At 38.6% G+C, this 6,074-nt stretch overlaps 1 non-coding gene across 1 annotated transcript; it reads left to right on the top strand.

Moving 5' to 3' along the window:
* The first annotated feature begins 492 nt into the window (after window positions 1-492).
* On the top strand, window positions 493-635 carry LOC115065049. Its single transcript, XR_003844848.1, has one exon. It is a non-coding gene; the product is annotated as a small nucleolar RNA SNORA48 (small nucleolar RNA).
* Window positions 636-6,074: the final 5,439 nt, after the last annotated feature.

Genomic DNA, 6,074 nt, shown 5'->3' with positions numbered 1-6,074 from the left:
CTTTATAGCTGGAATATATAATTGGCCTTCTTTTGTTATTTTCACCTATACAGACTACATGGGAATTATTTCTAATTATCATCCTTCTCCAAACAAAACATTAATAATAATGTATTTAAGTTATTCTCTGGGCTGATATCTTACTCTTCATTGGCAATTAACCTAATAATTTGACACTGAGGAAATAATTATTTCCCCACTTTTTCATAAAGGATACAGAGAATTTTTTCCTTTTCTGAAATATCCAGGACAAATTGAACTCAGAACTTCTGTGACTATTAATTTTTTAATAGTCACCTTGAATTTTTATTCTTTTCAATATTTTTGAATATTTTCAATATATCTCAATTTGGAAGAGTACCTTCATCTCAGAAATAAGCCGAAGTTGCTAGTTTCTGGAACTGTGCATTGTAATAAAGAGAAATACAGTGTGTACATTACTGACGGAACATCTATCTTCAAGTAATGAAAAGACAAATAAAAACTGTTAAGTGCTCCCTGGCAATGGGCAATGAGACACCTTGTTGGTGTTGGCTTTTATATCAGTCAGAGGCATAGCAGATGGCAGTCCTTTGTTCATCATAGCTTGATGCTTGACATTATGGCCAAAGCTATCTTATGTTTAGGACTCATAAAAAAGGATTCAAATCAAATCCAGGCATCACAGCACAGGAGGAAGAAGAGAGACAGAGATCTTAAGCCTGTCCTGCCAGTCACAGACTTGCCCTCCAGCACATAGCACATATGCGCCAGAGACATCTGCTTGTCAGCACCCAGGAAGCATTGATGGAGGAAGTCACACAAGGACCCACAAGCTGCATAGCCTGCCTATAGCAGTAGTCACCACAATGTGCAGTGTGTGGCAGTCAGAGAAAGAAAAGTAAATGTAGAGAGATGGAACTGAGACTCAAGGGTAGAGAGAAGTATCATGTTATGAATGGCCAGCTCTGCTACCTGGGGCAGGTGAATTGGCTAGCCCAAACGGCATGAGAGCAGGAAAGCTGACTCTGCCTCCTGTGATGGCAGCATTGGGTAGCCTAACTGAGCCAGTGTTGGAGAACAGTTTCTGGTCACATGGTTAAGGCATGCTGACCCACTACCATCCAGGTCCAGTTCCACGGCTCTGAAATGGTCCTACGCCAAATCGACATCATCTGTGAAAGTGCGGTACCATGAAAGGGTCATTTGTTGTATTCCAAAGCTGCAGGATCTCCATGACACAGTACAATAGGATCACTGGGAGGAGTCTCAATGAGGATCCAATATTGATGGTGTTACAAAAGCCAGAGAACTTGGACCAGACCAGTGACTCATTGCAATGAGCCTTTGCAAATGAAGATGTGTGAATAGAGGGATATACTGTGTGGCACTCTGTAGAATTCTACACCTTCTACAATGAGATGTTTTCTATGCCTTGTTGTTGTTGTTGTTGTTGTTGTTGGTGGTGGTGGTGGTGGTGATGCTGGTGATGGTAGTGGTGTGTAATTTGTGTGTTTTATTTTAGCAGGGAAATTGTAAGGCTGAAAGACAGATATGAGGAGACAGGGAGATGAGTATCGATGGAGGGCATGGTGTAAAATTCACAAGGAGTCAATAAAAATTAAAAAAAAAAAAGAAAGAAAGACTATAACGGAGTTGTCAACCTAAGAAAATTAAGCATGGCTCACCCCAAAAGTTAGTAAGCTCATACCACCTTGGGACTTCAAGTTCTAGTTATTTGCATCTTGTAAATAATTTAAATGAATTTACTAATTCATTTAAAAAACATTAAAGGAGAGTAAGAGTTTGATAAAACAATAGTTATATGACAAAACACAGCCATAGATGAATAGAAACATTAAAAAGAATTTCAACTGCCTTTGTCTCCTTTTTTCATCCTCTTTCACTTTTTGTTTCCTCTCTTGTCATAGCTCTGAGATACAACAATATTTTTTTTTCTATTTTGCTTCTTAGATTAGTTCCTTATATTTTTTCAGCATTCTTTTTAAAAATACTTTAAAAAGTTACAATTTAATTCTAAGTAATTAACTTTGATTCTTTTGTTAGTAATTATGAGAAGTAAGTTCTGTTAGTCCCTTCAATTCAGAATAGTCACTATTTCTTCTAGCTTTGTTTCTAGTCATAGGAGAGATATCATAACCAAAAGCCACTTTGGAAGGAAAGCACCTATTTTGCCTATATCATAAAATAACTGAGGTCACAGGAGTATCCTGGAGGCAGCAACAGAAGTAGAGGTGAAATGTTGCTTCGTGGGATTGCTCTCCAGGGTTTGTTGAGCTTGAGTGCAAGAGAAAGCAAGGGTCACATGACACAGATCTCTACCCACAATGAACTGAGCACTCTAAGATCAGTCATTAGCCAAGAAATAACACCTAAAACCAGGTGCTCAGGCCAACCAGAAAAAGGAAATTATTCGAGTGAGATTCCTTCATCAAGGATATATACAGGACCCAAGGAGATGAAGGGGTTTACAGCCCCATAGGAGGAACACCAATGTGAACTAAACAGTATCCCCAGATCTTCCAGGGACTAAACCACCAAACAAAGAGTACACAGAGTGGGATTCATGGCTCCATCCAAATATGTAGCAGAGAATGGCCTAGTTGGTCATCAATTGGAGGAGAGACCCTTGGTCCTGTGAAGGCACTCTTCGCCAGTGTAGCGGAATGCCTGGGCCAGGAAGCAGAAGTGAGTAGGTTGGTGAAGAGGGAGACGGGAGGGGATAGGGGGTTTCCAAAAGGGAAGCCAGGGAAGGGGACAACAGTTGAAACATAAATAAAGAAAATATCTATGAAAAAAATGTATATACAAATGGGTGCCATGCCAAAATAAACTAAACAGTGTACTGATGTATGGGAAACTGTTAGGAATGAAATTAATTCAGTAAGGTAAGAGGGTATGGAAGTTTCAGCAAGAATTTCAGAATAATTTTTTCATGTTAGTCAAAAATGATTTTGATGAACAAAGTATAACTCATATAAATATATGACCATATGACAAGCAACCGCATTACCCTATAACCCATTTTTTTAATTAGATATTTTCTTTGTTTACATTTGAAATGTTATCCCCTTCCCTGGTTTCCCCCTCTGAAAACCCCCATCTCCTCTCCCCTCCCCCTGCTTATCAACCCACCCACTCCTGCTTTCCTGGATCTGGCATTCCTCTATACCAGGGCATAGAACCTTCACAGGACCAAGGACCTCTGATCCAATTGATGACCAACTAGGCCATCTTCTGCAACATGTGCAGCTAGAGCCAGGAGACCCATCATGTGTTTTCTTGGTTGGTGATTTAGTCCTAGGGAGCTCTGGGGGCACTGGTTAGTTTATATTGTTGTTCCTCCTATGGGGCCACAATCCCTTACAGCTCCTTGGGTACTTTCTCTAGCTCCTTCATTGGGGATCCTGTGCTCCTTCCAATGGATGACTGTGCACATCCAGTTCTATATTTGCCAGGCATTGGTAGAGCCTCTCAGGAGACTGCTATATCAGGCTCCTGTCAGCAAAATCTTTTGGGGATCTGCAATAGTGTCTGGGTTTGGTGGTTGTTTATGGGATGGAACCCCAGGTGGGGCAGTCTCAATGGTCATTCCTTCAGTTTCAGCTCCAAAATTTGTCTCTGTAACTCCTTGCAGGGGGATTTTGTTCCCCCTTCTAAGAAGGATCTAAGTATCCACACTTTGGTCTTCCTTCTTCTTGAGTTTCATGTGTTTTGCACATTGTATCTTGGGTATACTGAGTTTCTGGGCTAATATCCACTTATCAGTGAGTGCATATCATGTGTGTTCTTCTGTGATTGGGTTACCTTGCTCAGGATGATATCCTACAGAGAAGATGGCCACTTTTACTATATTAATCCTGCCAATCCATGAGCATTGCAGATGTGTCCATCTTCTGAGATCTTCTTCTAATTCTTTCTTCAGAGACTTGAAGTTCTTATACAGATATTTCACTTGTTTAGTTAGTCACACCAAAGTATTTTATATTATTTGTAACTACTGTGAAGGGTATTATATTCCTAAGTTCTTTATTTTATATTATTTGTGACTACTGTGAAGGGTGTTGTTTTCCTAAGTTCTTTCTGATCCTGTTTATTCTTTATAGAGGAAGGCCACTGATTTGTTTGAATTAATTTTATATCCAGCTACTTCACTGAAGTTGTTTATCAGGTTTAGGAGTTCTCTGGTGGAATTTTTGGTATCACTTATATATACTATCGTATCATCTTCCAATAGTGATATTTTGACTTCTTCCTTTCCAATTTATATCCCTTTGATCTCCTTTTGTTGTCTAATTGCTCTGGCTAGGACTTCAAGTACAATATTGAATAGGTAGGGAGAGAGAGAGCAGTCTTGTCTAGTCCCTGACATTAGTGTGAATGCTTCAAGTTTCTCTTAACTTAGTTTGATACTGGCTACTGGTTTGGTATATATTGTTTTTTCTATGTTTAGGTATGGACCTTGAATTCCTGATCATTCCAAGATTTTTTTCATGAATGGGTTTTGGAATTTATCACATTTTCTTAGCACCTAATGATACAATCATGTGGGTTTTTTTTTCCTTTGAGTTTGTCCATAGTAGATTACATTGATGGATTTCCATATGTTGAACAATCCCTGCATCCCCAGGATGATGCCTACTTAATTATGATGGATGATTGTTTTGATGTATTTGTGGATTCAGTTTGCAAGAATTTTATTGAATGTTTTTGCATCAATATTCATGTGAGAAATTGGTCTGAAGCTCTCTTTCTTTGTTGGATCTTTTTGTGGTTTAAGTATTAGAGTAATTGTGGCTTCATAGAATGAATTAGGTAGAGTTCTTTCTGTTTCTCTTTTGTGGAATAGTTTGAGGAGTATTGGTATTAGGTCTTCTTTGAAGGTTTTGTAGAACTCTGCACCAAACCCATTTGGTTCTGGACTTTTCTTGATTGGGATACTATTAATGACTGTTTCTATTTCATTAGGAGATATGGGACAGTTTTGATCATTAATCTGATCCTAATTTAACTTTGGTGCCTGGTATCTGTCTTGAAAATTGTGTATTTCATTCAGGTTTTCCAGTTTTGTTGAGTATCAGCTTTTGTAGTAGGATCTGATGAATTTTTGGATTTTCTCAGATTTTGGTGTTTTATCTCCCTTTTCATTTCTGATTGTGTTAATTAGGATACTGTCTCTGTGCCCCCTAGTTAGTCTGCCTAACAGTTTTTCTATGTTGTTGATTTTCTCAAAGAACCAGTTCCTGGCTTGGTTGACTCTTTGTATGGTTCTTTCTCTTTCTGCATGGTTGATTTCACCCCTGAGTTTGATTATTCCCTGCCATCTACTCCTCTTGGATGAATTTGCTTCTTTTTGTTCTAGAGTTTTAGGTGTCAAGCTGCTAATGTATCCTCGTGCCAGTTTCAGTTTGGAGACACTCAGAGCTATGAGTTTTCCTCTTAGGACTGCTTTCACTGTGTCCCATAAGTTTGGGTATGTTGTGGCTTCGTTTTCATTAAACTCTAAAGAGGCTTTAATTTCTTTCTTTATTTCTTCCTTGACCAAGGTATCATTGCGTAGAATGTTGTTCAGCTCTCATGTGTATGTGGGCTTTCTATTACTCATGTTATCGCCTTATTGCGTGGTGATCTGGTCTGATGCATGGGCTTATTTTCATATTTTTGTATTTGCTGAGGCCTGTTTTGTGAGTGAATATATGGCCAATTTTGGAGAAGGTACCCTGAGTTGCTGAGAAGAAGGTATATCCTTTTGTTTTAGGATAAAATGTTCTATAGATATCTGATAAATCCATTTGTTTCCTAACTTGTGTTAGTTTCATTGTGTCTCTGCTTAGTTTCTGTTTCCATGATCTGTCCATTGATGAGAGTGGGGTGTTGAAGTCTCCAACAATTACTGTGTGCAGTTCAAGGTGTGCTTTGAGCTTTAGTAAAGTATCTTTTATGAATGTGGATGCTCTTACATTTGAAGCATAGATGTTGAGAATTGGGAGTTCATCTTGATACATTTTACCTTGGATATGTTTGAAGTATCCCTCCGTGTCTTTTTCGATAACTAGGTTGAAAGTCGTTTTTTA

The sequence above is a fragment of the Mus pahari genome, chromosome 11 (genome assembly GCF_900095145.1).
Source record: "Mus pahari chromosome 11, PAHARI_EIJ_v1.1, whole genome shotgun sequence".
Classification (NCBI taxonomy): Eukaryota; Metazoa; Chordata; class Mammalia; order Rodentia; family Muridae; genus Mus; species Mus pahari.
Note: the sequence above shows the minus strand (reverse complement) of the source record. Positions and strands in the feature narration are given on the sequence as shown.